The sequence below is a fragment of the Balaenoptera musculus genome, chromosome 7, assembly GCF_009873245.2.
Source record: "Balaenoptera musculus isolate JJ_BM4_2016_0621 chromosome 7, mBalMus1.pri.v3, whole genome shotgun sequence".
In the NCBI taxonomy this organism is placed as follows: domain Eukaryota; kingdom Metazoa; phylum Chordata; class Mammalia; order Artiodactyla; family Balaenopteridae; genus Balaenoptera; species Balaenoptera musculus.
Genome location: NC_045791.1, coordinates 83,064,826 through 83,081,298, shown reverse-complemented (window position 1 = coordinate 83,081,298; position 16,473 = coordinate 83,064,826). Strand labels below are relative to the sequence as shown.

The 16,473-nt window shown below is 39.3% G+C and overlaps 1 pseudogene; it reads right to left on the bottom strand.

Moving 5' to 3' along the window:
* Positions 1-14,952: 14,952 nt before the first annotated feature.
* LOC118897975 overlaps positions 14,953-16,473 on the bottom strand; it is a 34,524-nt pseudogene continuing 33,003 nt past the window's right edge.

Here is a 16,473-nt window from a genome sequence, read left to right as displayed (position 1 = left end):
CCATGACACTCTCTCACCCTGTCACATCTCACCCCACCCCCTCCCCATATCCTCAAGTCCATTCTCTAGTAGGTCTGTGTCTTTATTCCCGTCTTGCCACTGGGTTCTTCATGGCTTTTTTTTTCCCTTAGATTCCGTATATATGTGTTAGCATACTGTATTTGTTTTTCTCTTTCTGACTTACTTCACTCTGTATGACAGACTCTAACTCCATCCACCTCATTACAAATACCTCCATTTCATTTCTTTTTATGGCTGAGTAATATTCCATTGTATATACGTGCCACATCTTCTTTATCCATTCATCTGTCGATGGACATTTAGGTTGCTTCCATGTCCTGGCTATTGTAAATAGAGCTGCAATGAACATTTTGGTACATGACTCTTTTTGAACTATGGTTTTCTCAGGGTATATGCCCAGTAGTGGGATTGCTGGATCGTATGGTAGTTCTATTTGTAGTTTTTTAAGGAACCTCCATACTGTTCTCCATAGTGGCTGTATCAATTTACATTCCCACCAACAGTGCAAGAGAGTTCCCTTTCCTCCACACCCTCTCCAGCATTTATTGTTTCTAGATTTTTTGATGATGGCCATTCTGACCGGTGTGAGATGATATCTCATTGTAGTTTTGATTTGCATTTCTCTAATGATTAATGATGTTGAGCATTCTTTCATGTGTCTGTAGGCCATCTGTATATCTTCTTTGGAGAAATGTCTATTTAGGTCTTCTGCCCATTTTTGGATTGGGTTGTTCGTTTTTTTGTTATTGAGCTGCATGAGCTGCTTGTAAATCTTGGAGATTAATCCTTTGTCAGTTGCTTCCTTTGCAAATATTTTCTCCCATTCTGATGGTTGTCTTTTGGTCTTGTTTATGGTTTCCTTTGCTGTGCAAAAGCTTTTAAGTTTCATTAGGTCCCATTTGTTTATTTGTGTTCTTATTTCCATTTCTCTGGGAGCTGGGTCAAAAAGAATCTTGCTGTGATGTATGTCATAGAGTGTTCTCCCTATGTTTTCCTCTAAGAGTTTGATAGTGTCTGGTCTTACACTTAGGTCTTTAATCCATTTTGAGTTTATTTTTGTGCATGGTGTCAGGGAGTGTTCTAATTTCATACTTTTACATGTACCTCTCCAATTTTCCCAGCACCACTTATTGAAGAGGCTGTCTTTTCTCCACTGTATATGCTTGCCTCCTTTATCAAAGATAAGGTGACCATATGTGCGTGGGTTTATCTCTGGGCTTTCTATCCTGTTCCATTGATCAATATTTCTGTTTTGTGCCAGTACCAAACTGTCTTGATTACTGTAGCTTTGTAATATAGTCTGAAGTCAGGGAGCCTGATTCCCCCAGCTCCATTTTTCGTTCTCAAGATTGCTTTGGCTATTCGGGGTCTTTTGTGTTTCCATACAAATTGTGAAATTTTTTGTTCTAGTTCTGTGAAAAATGCCAGTGGTAGTTTGATAGGGATTGCATTGAATCTGTAGATTGCTTTGGGTAGTAGAGTCATTTTCACAATGTTGATTCTTCCAATCCAGGAACATGGTGTATCTTTCCATCTATTTGTATCGTCTTTAATTTCTTTCATCAGTGTCTTATAATTTTCTGCATACAGGTCTCTTGTCTCCTTAGGTAGGTTTATTCCTAGATATTTTATTCTTTTTGTTGCAATGGTAAACGGGAGTGTTTTCTTAATTTCACTTTCAGATTTTTCATCGTTAATGTATAGAAATGCAAGAGATTTCTGTGCATTAATTTTGTATCCTGCTACTTTACCAAATTCATTGATTAGCTCTAGGAGTTTTCTGGTAGCATCTTTAGGATTCTCTATGTATAGTATCATGTCATCTGCAAACAGTGACAGCTTTACTTCTTCTTTTCCGATTTGGATTCCTTTTATTTCTTTGTCTTCTCTGATTGCTGTGGCTAACACTTCCAAAACTATGTTGAATAATAGTGGTGAGAGTGGGCAACCTTGTCTTGTTCCTGATCTTAGTGGAAATGGTTTCAGTTTTTCACCATTGAGGACAATGTTGGCTGTGGGTTTGTCATATATGGCCTTTATTATGTTGAGGAAAGTTCCCTCTATGCCTACTTTCTGCAGGGCTTTTATCATAAATGGGTGTTGAATTTTGTCGAAAGCTTTCTCTGCATCTATTGAGATGATCATATGGTTTTTCTCCTTCAGTTTGTTAATATGGTGTATCACGTTGATTGATTTGCGTATGTTGAAGAATCCTTGCATTCCTGGGATAAACCCCACTTGATCATGGTGTATGATCCTTTTAATGTGCTGTTGGATTCTGTTTGCGAGTATTTTGTTGAGGATTTTTGCATCTATGTTCAGCAGTGATATTGGCCTGTAGTTTTCTTTCTTTGTGACATCTTTGTCTGGTTTTGGTATCAGGGTGATGGTGGCCTCGTAGAATGAGTTTGGGAGTGTTCCTCCCTCTGCAATATTTTGGAAGAGTTTGAGAAGGATAGGTGTTAGCTCTTCTCTAAATGTTTGATAGAATTCACCTGTGAAGCCATCTGGTCCTGGGTTTTTGCTTGTTGGAAGATTTTTAATCACAGTTTCAATTTCAGTGCTTGTGATTGGTCTGTTTATATTTTCTATTTCTTCCTGGTTCAGTCTCGGCAGTTTGTGCATTTCTAAGAATCTGTCCATTTCTTCCAGGTTGTCCATTTTATTGGCGTAGAGTTGCTTGTAGTAATCTCTCATGATCTTTTGTATTTCTGCAGTGTCAGTGGTTACTTCTCCTTTTTCATTTCTAATTCTATTGATTTGAGTCTTCTCCCTTTTTCTCTTGATGAGTCTGGCTAATGGTTTATCAATTTTGTTTATCTTCTCAAAGAACCAGCTTTTAGTTTTATTGATTTTTGCTATTGTTTCCTTCATTTCTTTTTCATTTATTTCTGACCTGATCTTTATGATTTCTTTCCTTCTGCTAGCTTTGGGGGTTTTTTGTTCTTCTTTCTCTAATTGCTTTAGGTGCAAGGTTAGGTTGTTTATTCGAGATGTTTCCTGTTTCTTGAGGTAGGCTTGTATTGCTATAAACTTCCCTCTTAGCACTGCTTTTGCTGCGTCCCATAGGTTTTGGGTCGTCGTATCTCCATTGTCATTTGTTTCTAGGTATTTTTTGATTTCCCCTTTGATTTCTTCAGTGATCACTTCGTTATTAAGTAGTGTATTGTGTAGCCTCCATGTGTTTGTATTTTTTACACATCTTTTCCTGTAATTGATATCTAGTCTCATAGCGTTGTGGTCGGAAAAGATACTTGATACGATTTCAATTTTCTTAAATTTACCAAGGCTTGATTTGTGACCCAAGATATGATCTATCCTGGAGAATGTTCCATGCGCACTTGAGAAAAATGTGTATTCTGTTGTTTTTGGGTGGAATGTCCTATAAATATCAATTAAGTCCATCTTGTTTAATGTATCATTTAAAGCTTGTGTTTCCTTATTTATTTTCATTTTGGATGATCTGTCCATTGGTGAAAGTGGGGTGTTAAAGTCCCCTACTATGATTGTGTTGCTGTCGATTTCCCCTTTTATGGCTGTTAGTATTTGCCTTATGTATTGAGGTGCTCCTATGTTGGGTGCCTAAATATTTACAATTGTTATACCTTCCTCTTGGATCGATCCCTTGATCATTATATAGTATCCTTCTTTGTCTCTTATAATATTCTTTATTTTAAAGTCAATTTTGTCTGATATGAGAATTGCTACTCCAGCTTTCTTTTGATTTCCATTTGCATGGAATATCTTTTTCCATCCCCTCACTTTCAGTCTGTATGTGTCTCTAGGTCTGAAGTGGGTCTCTTGTAGACAGCATATATACGGGTCTTATTTTTGTATCCATTCAGCCAGTCTGTGTCTTTTGGTGGGAGCATTTAGTCCATTTACATTCAAGGTAATTATCGATATGTATGTTCCTATTCCCATTTTCTTAAATGTTTTGGGTTTGTTATTGTAGATGTTTTCCTTCTCTTGTGTTTCTTGCCTAGAGAAGTTCCTTTAGCATTTGTTGTAAAGCTGGTTTGGTGGTGCTGAACTCTCTCAGCTTTTGCTTGTCTGTAAAGGTTTTAATTTCTCCATCACATCTGAATGAGATCCTTGCTGGGTAGAGTAATCTTGGTTGTAGGTTTTTCTCCTTCATCACTTTAAGTATATCCTGCCACTCCCTTCTGGCTTGCAGAGTTTCTGCTGAAAGATCAGATGTTAACTTTATGGGGATTCCCTTGTGTGTTATTTGTTGTTTTTCCCTTGCTGCTTTTAATATGTTTTCTTTATATTTAATTTTTGACAGTTTGATTAATATGTGTCTTGGCGTGTTTCTCCTTGGGTTTATCCTGTATGGGACTCTCTGTGCTTCCTGGACTTGATTAACTATTTCCTTTCCCATATTAGGGAAGTTTTCAACTATAATCTCTTCAAATATTTTCTCAGTCCCTTTCTTTTTCTCTTCTTCTTCTGGGACCCCTATAATTCGAATGTTGGTGCGTTTAATGTTGTCCCAGAGGTCTCTGAGACTGTCCTCAGTTCTTTTCATTCTTTTTTCTTTATCTTGCTCTGCAGTAGTTATTTCCACCATTTTATCTTCCAGGTCACTTATCCTTTCTTCTGCCTCAGTTATTCTGCTATGGATCCCATCTAGAGTATTTTTAATTTCATTTATTGTGTTTTTCATCGTTGCTTGGTTCCTCTTTAGTTCTTCTAGGTCCTTGTTAAATGTTTCTTGCATTTTGTCTATTCTATTTCCAAGATTTTGGATCATCCTTACTATCATTATTCTGAATTCTTTTTCAGGTAGACTACCTATTTCCTCTTCATTTGTTAGGTCGGGTGTGTTTTGACCCTGCTCCTTCATCTGCTGTGTGTTTTTCTGTCGTCTCATTTTGCTTATCTTACTGTGTTTGGGGTCTCCTTTTCACAGGCTGCAGGTTCGTAGTTCCCGTTGTTTTTGGTATCTGTCCCCAGTGGCTAAGGTTGGTTCAGTGGGTTGTGTAGGCTTCCTGGTGGGCACTTGCCTGTGTTCTGGTGGATGAGGTTGAATCTTGTCTTTCTGGTGGGCACGTCCACGTCTGGTGGTGTGTTTTGGGGTGTCTGTGGCCTTATGATTTTAGGCAGCCTCCCTGCTAATGGATGGGGCTATGTTCCTGTCTTGCTAGTTGTTTGGCATAGGGTGTCCAGCCCTGTAGCTTGCTGGTGGTTGAGTGAAGCTGGGTCTTGATGTTGAGATGGAGATCTCTGAGAGATTTTTGCCGTTTGGTATTACGTGGAGCTGGTAGGTCTCTTGTGGACCAGTGTCCTGAAGTTGGCTCTCCCACCTCAGAGGCACAGCCCTGATGCCTGGCTGGAGCACCAAGAGCCTTTCATCCACACAGCTCAGAATATAAGGGAGAAAAAAATAGAAAGAAAAAAAGAGGATAAAATAAAATAAAATAAAGCTATTATAATAAAAAAATAAGAAAAAAAAATATTAAGAGTAAATGTATTCAGAAAAAAATTTTTTTTTAATTTTTAAAAATAGATTTATTAATTTTTTATAGTAAAAAATAAGAAAAAAATTTTTAAGAAAAAAATTTATTAAGAAAAAAAAATTTTATTTTTTTAAAATAAAAAATATGAAAAAACTTATTAAAAAATTTTTTAATTTCTAAAAATAGAAAATACGGAAAACATTATTAAGAAAACATATATTAGGAAAAAAAAATTTTTTTAAGTAAAAAAAAAAAAAAAAAAAAAAAAAAATGGACGGACCTAACCCTAGGACTGATGGTGAAAGCAAAGCTATACAGACAAAATCTCACCCAGAAGCATACACATATACACTCACAAAAAAAGGAAAAGGGGAAATTAATATATCCTGCTCCTAAAGTCCACCTTTTGAATTTGGGATGATTCGTTGTCTATTCAGGTATTCAACAGATGCAGGCACATCAAGTTGTTTGTGGAGCTTTAATCCGCTGCTTCTGAGGCTGCTGGGGGAGATTTCCCTTTCTCTTCTTTGTTTGTACAGCTCCCAGAGTTCAGCTTTGGATTTGGACCCGCCTCTGCATGTACGTCGCCTGAGGGCGTCTGTTCCCCGCCCAGACAGAACGGGGTTAAAGGAGCAGCTGCTTCGGGGGCTCTGGGTCACTCAGGCCGGGGGAGGGAGCGGTACGGAGGAGGCGGGGCGAGCCTGCGGCGTCAGAGGCCGGCGTGACGTTGCAGCAGCCTGAGGCGCCCTGTGTGTTATCCCGGGGAAGTTGTCCCCGGATCACGGGAGCCTGGCGGTGGCGAGCTGCACCGGCTCCCGGGAGGGGCGGTGTGGAGAGTGACCTGTGCTCGCACACAGGCTTCTTGGTGGCGGCAGCAGCAGCCTTAGCGTTTCCTACCAGTCTCTGGGGTCCGCACTGATGGCCGCGGCTCGCGCCCGCCTCTGGAGTTCGTCTAGGCGGCGCTCTGAATCCCCTCTCCTTGCGTGCCGCGAAACAAAGAGGCAAGAAAAAGTCTCTTGCCTCTTCGGCGGCTGCAGACCTCCTCTCCAGCTCCCTCCCGGCTCGCCGCGGCACGCCAACCCCTTCAGGCTGTGTTCACGCCGCCAGCCCCAGTCCTCTCCCTGCGATCCAACCGAAGCCCGCGCCTCAGCTCCCAGCCCCGCCTGCCCCAGCGGGTGAGCAGACACGCCTCTCGGGCTGGTGAGCGCTGCTCGGCGCTGAGCCTCTGTGTGGGAATCTCTCCGTTTTTCCCTCTGCGCCCCTGTTGCTGTGGGATCCGCGCTGATAGCCGCGGCTCGCACCCGTCTCTGGATTTCGTTTAGGCAGTGCTCTGAATCCCCTCTCCTTGTGTGCCGCGAAACAAAGAGGCAAGAAAAAGTCTCTTGCCTCTTCGGCAGCTGCAGACTTTTTCCCGGATTCCCTCCCGGCTAGCACCAAAGCCCGAGCCTCAGCTCCCAGCCCCCGCCCGCCCCGGCGGGTGAGCAGACAAGCCTCTCGGGCTGGTGAGTGCTGGTTGGCACCGAGCCTCTGTGCGGGAGTCTCTCCGCTTTGCCCTCCGCACCCCTGTGGCTGCGCTCTCCTCCGCGGCTCCGAAGCTTCCCCCCTCTGCCACCCGCAGTCTCTGCCCGCAAAGGGGCTTCCTAGTGCCTGGAAACCTTTCCTCCTTCACGGCTCCCTCCCACTGGCGCAGGTCCCGTCCCTATTCTTTTGTCTCTGTTATTTCTTTTTTCTTTTACCCTACCCAAGTAAGTGGGGATTTTCTTGCCTTTTGGGAGGTCTGACGTCTTCTGCCAGCGTTCAGTGGGTGTTCTGTAGGAGCAGTTCCACGTGTAGATATATTTCTACTGTATCTGTGGGAAGGAAGGTGATCTCCGCGTCTTACTCTTCCGCCATCTTGCCCCTACCTCTATTTTTATTTTTTAAGCTTAGTAGTGATGTCTCTCTTTAAATCCTGATTTTAGTAATTTAAGTCTTCACCCCTTTTCTTGGTCAGTCTAGCTAAAAGTTTGTCAAATTTATTGTTCTTTTCAAAGAACCAACCTTTGGGTTTGTTAATTTTTTTTCTATTCTTTATCATACCCTTACTTCTTCTTGCTTTGGGTTTAGTTTTCTCTTTCCTTCCAGTTTCTAGAGATAGAAAGCCAGGTTATTGATTTGAGCTCTTTCTTCTTTTTTAACATTGGCATTTTACAGCTATAAATTTACCTCTAAACACTGCTTTAGCTGCCTCTCATAAGTTTTGGAATGTTGTGTTTTCATTTTCACTCATTTCAAAGTATTTCCTTATTTCTCTTATGATTTCTTCTTTGACTAATTGATTATTTTGCAGTGTATATTTAATTTCCACATATTCATAAATTTTTTCCAAATTTCCTTATATTATTGGTTTCTAATTTAATTCCATTTTGTTTGGCAATTTGTATGATTTCAATCCCCTTAAATTTATTAAGCTTTGATTTATGGCCCAATATATATTCTATCCTGGAGACTATTCCTTGTGTGCTAGAGAAGAATATATATTCTTCTGTGATTGGGTGGAGTGTTATTTAGATGTCTGTTAGGTCTAGTTGGTTTACAGTGTTGTTCAAGTCTTGTATATCCTTGTCAATATTCTCTCTGGTTGATATATCCATTATTGAATTTGGGGTGTTGAAATTTCCAACTATTATTGTTGAATGATCTTTCTCCCTCCAATTCTGTTAACTTTTGCTTCTGTATTTTGAGGCATTGTTTTTAGTTGCATATAGGTTTATAATTGCCATATCTTCTTGATGAATTCATAAGTTTATCATTATAAAATTTACCCTTTTATATTATAAAAGATACATATTATAAAATACATCTTTAATCTTATAACCTAGTGACATTATTTGTTTTAATGTCTATTTTGTCTGATATTGGTAGAGCCACTCCAGTTCTTTCATGGTTGCTGTTTGCATGATACATCCACTGTATTTCCATTCTTTTACTTTCAACATATTTGTATCTTTGAATCTAACATGTGTTTCCTGTGGACACCATATAGTTGACTCTTGTTTCTTATACAGTCTGATAATCTCTGCCTTTTGATTGGATTGTATAGTCTATTCATACTTAGTGTTTCTATTGATATGTTTGGATTTATGTCATTTTGCTTTTTTCTTTCTTTATGTCTCACATATTTTTGTTCCCCTGTTTCTCCTTTGCTACCTTCTTTTGTATTAAATGAATCTTTTCTAGTGTAACATTTTAATTCCTTTAATGATTTTTAACTATAGTTTTGGAATTATTTTCCTAGTGGTTGTTCTAGGACTTACAATATACATATTATATTAAGATTTAGTAGATTTTCTTAAATGGCTGTCTCTGCATTTGATGTGTGTCCTTAGGAAAATTTTCAGAAACTTTAAATGGCTGTTCTTTTATAATTTTTAGTAGTTAAATGGTATTTCCCTGGGGAGAGGGTCTTTGGCACTCTTCACATGGCCATTCCATAGACCCCACCATATTACTTTTTAATCTGTTTCATGCAGCAACATCCAATCTGGGCACATCTTGGGCACAGTTTAAACTAATTCCTGTCTAGAAAAAAATACCAGAAAATGTAAGTCATTTACTGTTCCACACAGCAGAGTCTCTCTTTATCTTGTGTCAGATACTTTGAACAGAAATAATTTAGAACCACAGCCAAAATGACATGGTGATGAATTGATCTGATAACTTCTTTATGATCACAGCTCTCCAATGTTACCTGTTCTTACATTCACAGGCACACTAATTTAGTTCTGCTTTGACCTTTGAAATTCATTTTAAAGAACATTATGTCTTCTCCTTGCTCTGTGAGTGTTGAGAGGACCTTTGCCCAATTGCATTAGAGTTTAGATCTATGACAAAATTCACATGCAAGGAACAATTAGTGAAAAATTAGGAACAAAAGTAGGCAATCCTGTGTTGAAGTGTAACAGAAGTTCAGATAAGGAAGGTGTTAGTGTAGGTTGGAGCATCTGGTTGAGGGTCCAGAGGCACTCAACCCAGGCCTTGATTGATAATTAGTGAGAGGGAAAGAAAAATATCTCAGTGTGAAGGACCACAGATTCCTTTCTTCTTACCTGGGGAAGTTAGTTTCCAATTAACATCTATTATTGACTTGATTGAAAAGAAAGTAATGACTTGACTTCTTATAGCAACTCTCGCAAAGGCAGTACATTACTCAAAGTAAATCTGCAGACCAACAACATCAGCATTACTTTGTTGTTAGAGATGAAAATTCTTTTCAGAAATGCAGATTCTCAGACCTTACCCCAGACTTATTAAATCAGAATCTTTTGGGGTTGGCCTGAGAATGTGTGTTTTATCCATTTTACCAGACTTTTGCATGCTGAAGTCTGACAACACTGTTCTCAAATGTTTTTCCTGATCACTCTTGGCATCCAGGGCATATTTGGAATGAAATAGCCAGGGACAGCATTTAGGGCCTCTAAGCATGGACCAATGCTGGAAAGGTATGGCTTTCCAATTAGCAGATCATGTAAATGGAAAACTGTGTGATTGCACCCAGGCCAGCAGAGTAGTTAAACAAATAAGTAGAAGGATGCCTGGCTCTCATCTCCCCCAGCTGCCTCACATTTTTCAACCTCAGGCACTGGACAGCAGAAGTAGCGGGGGTGGTGCTGGCTCCCTGGCGTGAGGCAGTCTGGCTATCTGGGGAGAGGGAGTAGCTCACTTAAAGTGCCCTTATGAAAACAACTCCCTATCAGCAAAGTTATGACTCAGAGCTTGTTCCCCTGACCACAAAGCAGAACCGTAACCAAGACTCCCAGTCATCTTGTCAACCTCATTTCATACTTCTCCTTTATTCTTTTCATTAACATCAGTTTAGGGAAGATTCTTCTGATTCATTGAAACTCCAAGCCCACAAATCATTGAGTCTTTGCTCCTACTCTAGACAGGATCTGGAGAGTGTGATGAGAACCACTCACATATTCTCAAAATAGTATTAGTTTCTCTACCATCTCTTTTAGCAGAGTAATGCTAAGAGGGACTTAAAGGGGAAGGTCTCCAGGGATCATCAGAGTCCCTTAGAAAATTGGCTAGATCATTTTCCATGACCTGATAATTGGAAAGCCCAGATGGATGAGCTGGGCTTTTCAAAGCCCAGTATTTTCGTTTCCAATGGTGGTTTGATTCAGCTGCCGAGAACCCAAATTAGGGAAGGTTTTGTTGTCATAAGAGGACACTCTGAAAGACTGACTGAAGGCTATGGCCAACCCTAGACAATAAATAGACATATATATGACCCAGAGAAAAAACGTGTGCGAATATATATGTGTAAATGTATATACGTTGTGTTACCAAAGTAAATGTGTTTCTCACAGTCTTTGCCATGTATGAAATGATCAAAACCAGCTGGACCATGTAGTTCTTCATTGAAAGGAATAGGGGGCGTGGAGTTGGCAGTTAAGGGGGTCAGCAGACACACTTCAGCATCAGGCTGACTTATCACTTCTCTGGAAACGGTTAACATGCTTGGCTCAAGCCACCCGTCATGTGGATGTGATGTGCCTCTGAGCAGTTCTATAGATGACAGGTATTTATTTCACCCCCAAATCTGAGGGGCAAAGGGTCACAACACAGGGGAAGCCGGTTTGCTTCTGAGCCAGTTCATTTGCATTTCTCATTAATCCAGGCTAGACCCTTTTTAAAGTCTCTACCATAATTTATTCAAAACAGTTCAAACATTTGACTTTGTTTTGGTTGAGTTTACTCTAATGTGGTTTCTGCATAACTGTCTCTTTTATGGTAATCAAATGTTCTGCCAACATTTCTCCTGCTATGTACACCATCTAAGGAAACCAGATGCTTTGGGTTGGTCTTTTCAATGTATCTGAGTGTTATTTTTGTTTAGAATTTCAGAGGTTTGGCGAAAGAGTACTGTTTTATAAATCTGACCCTTGATGCACTCCATTTCCCAACCTACTAATAGTTTTGGTTACTGCTCACATCTGATTTGAAATTGCTCCCTATCACCATGCAGATTAGCATGTGGACAGACAAGCTCATTTCATTCATTTTGTTCGATTTGCTTAATTTTCCTGTTCATCATTTATTCCACTTTGTAGTGTAAAAAGGATAGGTAGAAGAGTTGAGCAGCTGACTCAGAACCACACCCTGCCTTACCTCTCAACCAATCCCAGACCTGAGTGGGATTGTTCTCTGATGTGTGGGGTGTTCTTTCCCCCCCTCACACCATCAGTGTGGGAAGGAAGCAGGCCAGCTCTCATGGGAGTGTTGGCTTATAATGCAGACTGAAAGTGTTTCAGAAAAGTAACTTGGCATTGGATCAAACTAATAAGTGGAATTGCTTGTCTGTATGGATTGAAAGAAGACTTTCTAGGGCCTCAAGAGTTTGTGGGAAAGAGAAGAGGAGAGGGCTGAGGTGAACTGTGTCAGAGGGAACTTTGTAAAATATGGCACTTGAAGTCCACTTACTAGGAATTATACCTTACGAATGGGGAGATATAAAAGGAAACCAACCTGAGAACTTTAGCCCTTTCTAACCCTGGTGCTACCCTCTTGTTTGGATAATATGATTCTCTGGTCTGATTGTCTCCATACTGACAACAGGAGAGAAAACTAGATATCAATGGCCGGATTCAGTAACTGAAGAAAACCAAAGAGGATTGAGTGGTCCCCCAAGAGTGGGCACAGGTTATCTGAAAGTATATAGATGGAAGCAGTGTTTATGATGACATATGATGGTTTAGAATGATTGAGCCGTGGAAAACAAAGAGGGAAAAGAGCTAGTCTTATGCTAAACAAAATCAGTGGGATGAGGGGTCCTCCCTCCAAGGATCTTCAGTGTTGGCCCTGAGACCTGGGAGATGAAGCTCTAAAAGACACAGGGTGAAGAAGTTTAAAGTGTAAAGGGAACTGAAGTTTCAAAAAAAGAATAGGGAGCAGCTGTTAACGTCTTAAATTTAGTTTAAGGCTATGAGTATAAACAAATCCAAAGACAAAGCACCAGACATTGGTTTTTCAAGAACAATAGCTATAACCACACACATACAAACTTAAAAGAAAGACAAATCTGAGTCTCCAGAGAAGAGTGTTTAGACCAGTGTCTTGGCATTTATTCCAGGTGTTCAAAAGACTGCACTTTTCTATTATAAGCTTCTGCTTTTGTGAAGTCCACTGACAAAGGGGTGGTCTGTTTGAAATGAGCTCCACACTATCATTATAAAGAGTAAATACCTATTAAGTTCCAACTACATGCCACGCATTGTGGGGAAGCTTGGAGAAGAGAAGTGTGGTGAGGACTAAGCCCTTGCCTTCTAGAAATGGGCTTAAAAAGAGATAAGGTTAGAGATGCAGCCATTTTTGGCAAAACAGCAAGCAAGTGTTGAAAATAAATGTGAGCAAATTCATGAAAAATGGTTCCTTTTTTAGCCAAATAGGACATTATACCTCAACTACAGGCTTTAGATCCAGAAATTACTGACTGACTTTGGGTCTTGTTATAATTTCCAGACATACTTTTGAAAATCCAGGCACATTTTATTTTACTCAAGGGCTCTAATGAAGTTAACAAAGGGAAAACTATGTTGCTTGAGAAGAGATGATTAATTTTGACAGTAGCCATATCAACAAGGTCTGGATTTATGAGTTTTCCAACAATCATGTATGTTTATTATAAGTAGTCAGCGATGGATATACAGCATGAGTGAATGGATTGAAGATGGTAAATATGTCATTTTCAGAGTTTTGCAGGACTTGGCTCAATTGGAAGAAATAGATAAAATGGATTTCAACTATTGTGTCATTTAATTTAATTTTTATTTTTTTGTTTATTTTTCATCTTTTAAAACATTCTGCTATTGATTCCCTTTTCCTTCTAACTTTAAGATGTGGTACCCCAACATGTGCATATATATGCAAATGTTTGTGGAGGGCCAGGAGCAAGAGCAGAGATTTTTACAAGAGACTAAGAGGGTCAAAGTGACTCTCACAGGAGGGGAATGTGGAGGTTTGTAAAGAAACGATTCCAAGAGCCTGGGCAGGATGTGATGAGGAGAAAACAAAAATTGAGATAATGCTGAAATTTTGAGATAGGCTGAATGATGATTTTAAATTTCTAAAGTGTAGGGAGCTTAGGGTCTTGGAATTATGACAGTGTTGCCCGAAAGACCAGGCAAAAAGATTATCTTTTTCTTTGCTTGGCCTTATCTGACAGCAGGACATTTATGCTGAGGTGTTGTGGTAGAATGATTAGGAAGATGGCAGATGTATGAACACACCTAACTGAGATCAATCAAGTCAGGCCACATCACAAAACTACTCAGAGCACTCATATACTCACAAGCAATAAAAATTGGTTAGTATTTTAGATCACTAAGTTTTTTTTTTATATAGATTTTTTTTAACATCTTTATTGGAGTATAAGTGCTTTACAATGGTGTGTTAGTTTCTGCTTTATAAAGTGAATCAGCTGTACATAAACATATATCACCATATCTCCTCCCTCTTGCATCTCCCTCCCACCCTCCCTATCCGACCCCTCTAGGTGGTCACAAAGCACTGAGCTGATCTCCCTGTTCTATGTGACTGCTTCCCACTGGCTATCTATTTTACATTTGGTAGTGTGTATATGTCCATGCCACTCTCTCACTTCGTCCCAGCTTACCCTTCCCACTCCCCGTGTCCTCAAGTCCATTCTCTACATCTGCGTCTTTACTCCTGTCCTGCCCCTAGGTTCTTCATAACCTTTTTTTTTTTTTTTAGATTCCATATATATGTGTTAGCATACAGTATTTGTTTTTCTCTTTCTGCCTTACTTCACTCTGTATGACAGACTCTAGGTCCATCCACCTCACTACAAATAACTCAATTTCATTTCTTTTTATGGCTGAGTACTATTCCATTGTATATATGTGTCACAACTTCCTTATCCATTCATCTATCGATGGACACTTAGGTTGCTTCCATGTCCTGGCTATTGTAAATAGAGCTACAATGAACATTGTGGTACATGACTCTCTTTGAATTATGGTTTTCTCAGGGTATATGCCCAGTAGTGGGATTGCTGGGTCATATGGTAGTTCTATTTTTAGTTTTTTAAGGAACCTCCATACTGTTCTCCATAGCGGCTGTATCAATTTACATTCCCACCAATAATGCAAGAGGGTTCCCTTTACTCCACACCCTCTCCAGCATTTATTGTTTGTAGATTTTTTGATAATGGCCATTCTGACTGGTGTGAGGTGATACCTCATTGTAGTTTTTTTTTTTTAATGAACAACACTTCAAATGGCATGCATTTATCCATAATTATTGAGTATTAACCTACAAATATTCTATAATCTGATTTTAAATCCTGAAATTTATATGAAGGCTTCGATTTAGCTTATGCCAATTTTTAAAATGTGTAGCTTTGAGGCATTTTATTATAAAAAAACTGGTACTCATATACATAAATGAGTAAGAACTTAAAATTAATCATGCATTTACTTCATTTGTTAGCTTGACCTTCTAGTAAATCTTTAGCTTCATTGATTTTGGCTGCTATATAAGGAGATCCTCCCTTGTCTGGGTGATTTAAAAGCATAATTCATCAATGAGCGTATCTATTTTTCCCTTATTGGCAGTAGGGCTTACACCTAATAGCAGTATTAATGCTGCTTCCCGTTTTGTCATTTTGGGTTCAAACCCACCTCTGTAATAGCCACCACTGAAGGCAGATTTCGGTAGACTCTGAAAAACTTGTTTTACTTGAGGCTCCATATGCTTCAGGTCTTGCAAAGCGTAACGGGCTGCAAATCCTGCAGCAGCAATGGTCAGTCCAACTGCTACCACTGTACTGGCGATGGTTCCTGCTCGGCTCCTCTGCTTCCACCAGGAGTGTGGTTTATCCCACCCCACCAGTTCTACACCTCTACCACCCTCATTGTAGTTTTGATTTGCATTTCTCTAATGATTAGTGATGTTGAGCATCCTTTCATGTGTTTGTTGGCAATCTGTATATCTTCTCTGGAGAAATGTCTATTTAAGTCTTCTGCCCATTTTTGGATTGGGTTGTTTGTTTTTTTGAGATATATATATATATATATATATATATATATATTTTTGGATAATATAACTTCTTTTTTTGAATTTTTGAATTTTATTTTATTTATTTTTTTATACGGCAGGTTCTTATTAGTCATCAATTTTATACACATCAGTGTATACATGTCAATCCCAATCACCGAATTCATCACACCACCACCCCCTGTTTTTTTGATATTGAGCAGCATGAGCTGCTTGTAAATTTTGGAGATTAATCCTTTGTCAGTCGCTTCATTTACAAATATTTTCTCCCATTCTGAGGGTTGTCTTTTCATCTTGTTTATGGTTTCCTTTGCTGTGCAAAAGCTTTTAAGTTTCATTAGGTCCCATTTGTTTATTTTTGTTTTTATTTCCATTTCTCTAGGAGGCGGATCAAAAAGGATCTTGCTGTGATTTATGCCATAGAGTGTTCTGCCTATGTTTTCCTCTAAGAGTTTGATAGTGTCTGGCCTTACATTTAGGGGTTTAATCCATTTTGAGTTTATTTTTGTGTATGGTGTTAGGGAGTGTTCTAATTTCATTCTTTTACATGTAGCTGTCCAGTTTTCCCAGCACCACTTGTTAAAGAGGCTGTCTTTTCTCCATTGTATATTCTTGCCTCCTTTATCAAAGATAAGGTGACCATATGTGCATGGGTTTATCTCTGGGCTTTCTATCTTGTTCCATTGATCTATATTTCTGTTTTTGTGCCAGTACCATACTGTCTTGATTACGGTAGCTTTGTAGTATAGTCTGAAGTCAGGGAGCCTGATTCCTCCAGTTCTGTTTTTTCTTTCTCAAGATTGCTTTGGCTATTTGGGGTCTTTTGTGTTTCCATATAAACTGTGAAATTTTTTGTTCTAGTTCTGTGAAAAATGTCATTGGTAGTTTGATAGGGATTGCATTGAATCTGTAGATTGCTTTGGGTAGT